General features: G+C 62.5%; 1 pseudogene; it reads left to right on the forward strand.

Moving 5' to 3' along the window:
- LOC102382124 overlaps window positions 1-6,618 on the forward strand; it is a 31,448-nt pseudogene extending 24,830 nt beyond the window's left edge.
- The last annotated feature ends 327 nt before the right edge of the window (window positions 6,619-6,945 follow it).

The following is a 6,945-nucleotide window of genomic DNA, read 5'->3' on the forward strand; positions in this document are numbered from 1 at the left end:
CCTCCCCCCGCCCCCCGTCCCAGTATCAATACCTACAAGTCACCCTTGAACTCAGCGGGGTGTGGGGTAGGGGGATCTTCATCTTTTGACCATGCAACAAGGGTGTGCTGAGATGTGCAGACATCATCTAAGCGGTACTTAAGATAGAAACCCTGCACGTCAGCATGACCAGTGCCACGAGATAGTCAAGATTGCCTCCATCACACAGCTAGGTGGATAGTCTGGAAAGGCCCCGCACACTGCAGAGTGCCGCACAGTGGAGGCACAGTCAGCTCTGGTGATAACCAGGGATCCTAGATGCCTCAGATCAGAGCCCCTGGAGGAGAAAGCTGCCCTGCCCTGCCCCGCAGCTGGGGGAATGGGGGGTCCTGCATGTTGAAGCCTGGCAGCCCTCCACGGCTAACGTTCTTGAAGAAAGCTGTGGGGACAGCCGTCCATCTCTTCACTGACCCACAGAGGGGATGGCATGGGTGCAGCGGTGCCAGGCTCTGCCTGGGGCTCTCCCAGGCTCAGGCTGCCCCTCCTTGCTGCTCCATGGGGCAGGGGGCAGAGGGGGGTCTCCACTCCCCCAGAGGCACTGGGTGCTGCTGCAGCCCAGGCTGGGGAGGGGTCTGGGCTGGACCAATGCTCCCAACACCCACTTTGCCCTGCACCAGGCTGCTTGCCGGAGCTGCTGATAAGAGGGGTACTTGGGCCATGTGTGTCAGCAGCGCAGTGTGCCCTGCTATTCATGCCAGGCTGGGGGTCAGGAGTGAGGGGCATCAGCAGGGCTGGGGGGCAGGGGCTGTGGGGCAGGAATGAGGCCACCAGCAGGGCTGGAAGGAGGGGCTGCGGAGCAGCAGGCGCTTTCCACTTTCTGCATTTTCAGACAAATTCTCTCCTTGGAAACCCAGGCTCTCGTCCAAAGCAGAGAAAGGCAAGCTCCCCCCTCCCCAAGACACCCCAGGCTCCAGGGCAGCCGCAGGATCCACCTCCATTTCTTGCACAAGACAAAACCTCCAGGGTGGGGGGACAGACACGTGGCGGGGGGCAACACCCTGGGGCAGGTTCCTGGCTGTGAGACACCCCCACATAAGGGGGTACCACTGCTAGACCCCCTTTAATAACAAGTAACCCCCTTTCTTCCAATCCTAGGACCTGAATCTTCTCCCAGTGAGGGGTCCCTGTCACCCGGAGCCCCCTCAGCTGGTGGGGAGATTGTGGGGTAGGGCAGGAGCAAAGGATCATGGTCCAGAGGTCATAAACAAGAGGTGGTGGCTGGTCCTGTTGCAGGAGGGGGCTGTGCTGGGCTGGGGTGATCCTCGTGCACTGTGATTTCCCTGTGCTTGTTGCTGGGATCCCCCTGGACACAGAGGGAGACGCCCAGAGGATCCTGGTGATCAGGCCCAGATCAGGGCCCCTGGAGGAGAAACCTGCCCCCCTGCCCTGCCCCTGCCCCTGCCCTGCCCACAGCTGGGGGAATGGGGGGTCCTGCATGTTGAAGCCTGGCAGCCCTCCACGGCAAATGCTCTTGCAGAAAGCTGCAGGGATGGCCGTCCATCTCTTCACCAACCCACAGAGGAGATGCCGTGGGCGCAGTGGTGCCAGGCTCTGCCTGGGGCTCTCCCAGGCTCTGGCTGCCCCTCCTTGCTGCTCCATGGGTCAGGGGGCCGAGGGGGGTCTCCACTCCCCCAGAGGCACTGGGTGCTGCTGCAGCCCAGGCTGGGGAGGGGTCTGGGCTGGACCAATACTCCCAACACCCACTTTGCCCTGCTCCAGGCTGCTTGCTGGAGCTGCTGAAAAGAGGGGTACTTGGGCCGTGTGTGTCATCAGCACAGCGTGCAATGCTATTCACGCCTTCCCCCGATCTCCCGCAGCAGTGGGGGCCTGCACACCTGGCTGCGTGGGAGGGATGGAGACTTAGGGGTGAGCAGGGGAGTGACTACTCTCATTTCTTGTGCAGCAGCCAGCGTCTCCAGCCTGTCCTTGAATGCGCATGCATGTGCGCACGCGCGCACACACACACATACACACACACGCGCGCGCGCGCGTCTTCAAGACAGTCCTCTGGTAGCATCGACAGGAAGTTTAGGGTGGACCAAAAAGTATTTTGCCCCAAAATCCCATCCTCATTTCATGTTCATTTAGGGCGTTTTACTTGATGCGGGATATTTTTCTCCATGTGAATTAGTGAATCTGCATAGCTAATGAAATTCTCTCTCTACAACATGTCATTCATGAATAACAAGCTTTTACTGTTTGTAGATTAAGATGTAAGGAACCAGCTTCAGCCTTGTCCCCCGCAGCCAATGGCCAGGGCTGCGCTGCAGCGGGAATCCCGGGGCCTGGGCCCGGCTCGCATGGCTCCATCTTCCCCCGCACCATGCAGCGACCCTGCAGCACCCTGCGGGCTGCTCTGTGGCCCATTGCATCTGTCACTGTGCAGGAGCCCCTGCAATGTCTGTGCGCAGTGGCCGCAAGAGCCGCATGAAGCTGCTGCGAAGGTGGTGCCAGGCTCCTGGCTGCGGGTCCTGCTGCTGCTTGTGGGCACTGCAGCCATGCCAGGAACCAGCACCAGTGCATGGCAGTGCCTGTATGGGGCTGGGGTTAGGACAGAGCCGGGTCCCGATGAGGGGAGTATGGGCACAGTTGGGTGGGGGGTGGCCTCGCTGCTAAAGTGGGCTGCGGGGTCCCGCTCCCTCGGTGTGGGGATCCCGGTCTGCGGGGTCCCAGTGGGTTCCCTGGCAAAGGGGCGGCATGGTGGGGGCTCAGCTGGGAGCAACCCCAGTTTCCGTGGGGCCGTGTGAGGCCACCACGTCTGGGCTGACACAGGAAGGGTCGGGTCTGGGCCAGGTGGGCCCTGCAGAACCGCACAGGACCCCTGCCCTCCCCACGCTTCCTGCTGGGGCAGCCCTCTTCACTACTCTGCAGTGAGACCCACTCACAAAAAGCCACATCCATGGCTCCACATACTACCAGGTGTCTCAGCTTTTTCTTTGACTAGGGAGCCATGTGGATGGCTCCTAATTCCCTTGGTATGAAACACTCAGCCGTGCCCCCCATGCTCATGGCCGGATCAATCCAACCCTGTGCACAGAGCAGGCCTCAGCACGGTGCTGCCATCCCCTGACGCCGTCCGTGGACGCAGCACCTGATGGACGGGCACGCAGCACCTCCCCTCTCCCAGCGTGGCCATTCCTGGCTGGGCTGTGGCTGCCCAGGGAGCTGCTGGGGCCCGGGAGAGAGGACCCACTGCCTGTGACAAGGAAGGTGGGTGGGTGCAAGCCAAGGAGAAGCTGCTTGTCCAGCTGGATACTCGTCTGCTTTGCAGGGTCCCTCCGGCCCCAGCCCTGACCATGCAGCAGGACCGAGGCCGAGAGGGGCTGAGCCCAGGCCCTTGCTGCAGGGCCCCGGCCCCGACGCAGGTGCACGAGGGTTCCCCAGGAGCAGGGTGGGCTGAGTGCCGGGACTGTGCCTGGGATGAGGGGTGTGGGGCAGCATGACTGGGCTGTGCGACACGGTGTGTGGCCCCTCCAAGCCAGGCTTGTGCCTTGCGGGGTCGGTTCTGCCCTGTTCTGTCAGCCCCACTGCCCCCTCACTCCGCACCTGGTGCAGCCCCGTGTCCGTCCTCTGTGGCTCCTCTGGGAAGTGGCACCGGGCACTGGGGACCCTGGTGTCTGCCCACTAGTGCTGACGGTCACTCCTGCAGTCTTCCACTGCTACTGGCATCTCTACATGGGGGTGTCGGACCCCAGCCCGGGAGTGCCCCACTTCACTGCCGTGAGCTATGTGGACGACCAGAAAATTCTCCACTACGACAGTGAGACGCGGAGACAGGAGCCGCGCGAGGACTGGGTGCAGGGTGCCGTCAGACCAGACTTTTTGGACAGGGAAACCAGGAGCTTGTGGGACTGGCAGGGGGGATTTCAATCAAAGCTGGTCACCCTGCGGTATCGCTAGAACCAGACCGGCGGTGAGTGTGAGCAGGCAGGTGTGAGCAGGAGGCCGTGGGGGACCCTGGGACTGAGGAGGGCATGCAGGGGGCACCTGCCCATAAGCAGCTCGGCATGGGGAGCTGGGAGGGTGTCGCATTGTGTCCTGTCTAGTCCGTGTCTCCCTGTAGCCAGCTCCTCCCTGCACTGGGCAGGAGCCAAGGCAGGAGTGGGCAGGTGCGTGGGTGCCTGCTCAGTCTTCACCCTGGAGGTCAGGCAGGTGCAGATGAAGCCCTCTCCCTCTCCCTCTCTTTCTCCTGTGTGTCTGGTGCAAGTGGCATCTCCTGGCCTGTGCCCAGCAGACCGAGGCTCTGGTGCTTCCCTGGCCCAGCAGGTCGGTGCCTTGGCACCTGTTGCACAGACCTCCCCAGGCTGTCTGCTTCTGGCAGCAGGAGCCCAGCCCTTGTCCCCCAGGTTGCAGCCCCTGGGCAGATATGTGCAGGGAATCCCTGTGTGCCCAATAGTGGGGGGAATGGCTGTTCCCTGTCCTGCCATGGGTCAGCACATAGCTCCTCTGTGACCCTGACCAGGGCCTGGATCTGTGTGTTTCAGGGTCTCACATGCTTCAGCTCATGTACAGCTGTGAGCTCCATGAAGACAACAGCACTGGAGGGTCTGTGCTGTTTGGCTACGATGGGGGAGACTTCATCAGCTATGACCTGAGAACACGCACCTGGGTAGCAGAAACAACACAGGCCCAGGTCACCCAGCACAGGTGGAATGAGGATAAGGCCATTCTTCAGGATGCAAGAGCCTACCTGGAGGAGACCTGCACCACATGGCTGTGGAAGTACCTGCAGCACGGGGAGGCAGCACTGCAGAGCAGTGAGTCCTGGTGTCACTGCCCAGGGCAGCACTGACCAGGGCACCTCCACACCTCGGGGAATGCCCACCCCATCCCCCTGTGTCCAGGGTGCCCAGCACTACTGTGGGACCCGGTGCCCCTGTCCCTGCCCTGCTCACTGTGGGACCCGGTGCCCCTGTCCCTGCCCTGCTCAGGCCTCTCAGCTGGGCAGAGCCCACGGGGCGTCCGTGCCCTGGCCACGTGTCTGAGAACCAGAGATCATCTGTATGGGACCCTGTTCCTGCAGCCCCGAGCTCAGCACAGCTGTGTCTTCTGTCCCCTGTGGTCCTGCCCCGACGCTGTCGGTTCCTGCCTGAAATGGGCGCTGGAGCCAGGTTGTGTGGCCCAGTGCAGGGCCCAGCCCAGCCTCCTGGCAGGGGTGCTGCGGGTCCCACAGAAGCGGTCACTCTCACAGGTGTGTCCTCCCTCCCAGAGCATCCCGTGGCACAGGTGAGCAACAGGCTGTCCTGGGACAGACGCACCATCCTGTCCTGCCGGGTCCACAGCTTCTACCCCAGGGACGTGGCTGTCGTCTGGCTGAAGAACGGGGAGGCACATCCCCAGGAGACAAGCCACTTGGGGGTCCTTCCCAGTGGAGATGGGACCTACCAGACCTGGGCCACCATCGAGATTGACCCGAGCAGCAACCACAACTACACCTGCAGTGTGGAGCACAAGAGCCTGGATGCAGCCCTGAGAGTGGCCTGGGACAAGGGCAGGACGGGTGAGTGACCCCCGCACGGGGAGGGAGAAGAAATGGGGTGTTTGGGGAAGGAGGGGCTGATTGACCCTGCTAAACGGAAGAGGAATTGGGGGCACTACTGGGGGAGGGCACCGGGCCTGTGCAGCATTGTGGGCAGGCCTGGGGGCTCCCCTTAGTCACAGGCCCCTTCCCTCTTCCAGAGTCCGACCCGATGCAGATTGAAGGCATTGTTATTGCTGTTGGTGTCATTGTGCAGCTTGTTGCCATGGCAGGCGCAGGTGTTTGCTGCATCAGTAAGTGCTGGGGGAAGCCCTTGGGGCCAGGCCATGCCCAGGCCTTGGGGCAGGGGAGCCGGGAGGGCTCATCGCCGCCATGCCTAGGACCTGGGGGATGGTGGATTCTTGGGCTGCTCTGGGCTCCCAGATCCATGTGCCCCCGGTGCAGCAGCAGCCAGACCCCAGCACCAGCACTGTGAGGCTGCCTTGGCGGGGGCACCGAGGGCTGGTCTTGGGCTCTGCATGGTCTTTGCCCCACAGACCATCCCTTCCCCAGTGGGAGTATCCTGGCCCCACGTCCTGGGCTGCGGCCATGACCCCAGTTGTGGAAACAGCTGCAGTTGCTGCCCTCTCCCTTCTCCATGCAGAGCGGGCAGGACGGACAGCAGAACATGGAGCAGCAACCTATGAAGCAGCACCCGGTGAGTGTGAAGCCTCCTCGTCTCTCCTGCCCTCTGTGCAGAGCAGCCCCCTGGGCAGACAGCCTCATCCTGCCCCGTGCTGTCTCCCTGCGGGTGTCAGATGGTGCTGGGGAGGCTGGGCAGAGCCTTGGGCCTTGCTCCTGTCTGGGGAGTGATAAGGGTGTCTGTCACCCTGGCATCTGCACCTTCTTGCTGGCACAGGATGGTGTGAGGCATGTGGGGGAGCATTGGTCTGGGGGAGCCAGTACCTGCATTTGAGGAACTGTAACCCTCTTCCTTCTCTCTCAGCCCAAGAAGCCGCGGAGAGCGGAGAGGGAAGCTATGGAGAGCGGAGCCTCTGATGCCAAGGAGGGGGAAGCCTTGGAGAGCGAAGCTTTGGCGAGCAAAGCCTCAGCGAGCTCCGGTGAGTGTCAGCATGATGGACCCGACGCAGGGGAAGGGTGGCTGGGCCCGGGGGCGGTGGGTGAAGTGGGGGCCTGTGGCCTGGCCCCAGGAAGCTGCCTCGGGCAGGGCAGTCCTGCTTGGGGTCTCTCACGTGCGCGACTTGCAGGTTCCTTCAGGTGAGGGCCAGGTCAAGGAGCACCTGCGGTGTGAGCGGTGCCTCCCCGGGGTGTCTGTCAGGGAACAGGCAAGGGCATTACAGGAGTTGGTGGGGAGGCTCCAAAGCATCCTTCGCCATGAGGAGTTCATTGACTCGATGCTGGAGGAGACCCCTGGGACTATGGAGGAA

Source organism: Alligator sinensis, unplaced genomic scaffold (assembly GCF_000455745.1).
Source record: "Alligator sinensis unplaced genomic scaffold, ASM45574v1 scaffold1062_1, whole genome shotgun sequence".
Taxonomy (NCBI): domain Eukaryota; kingdom Metazoa; phylum Chordata; order Crocodylia; family Alligatoridae; genus Alligator; species Alligator sinensis.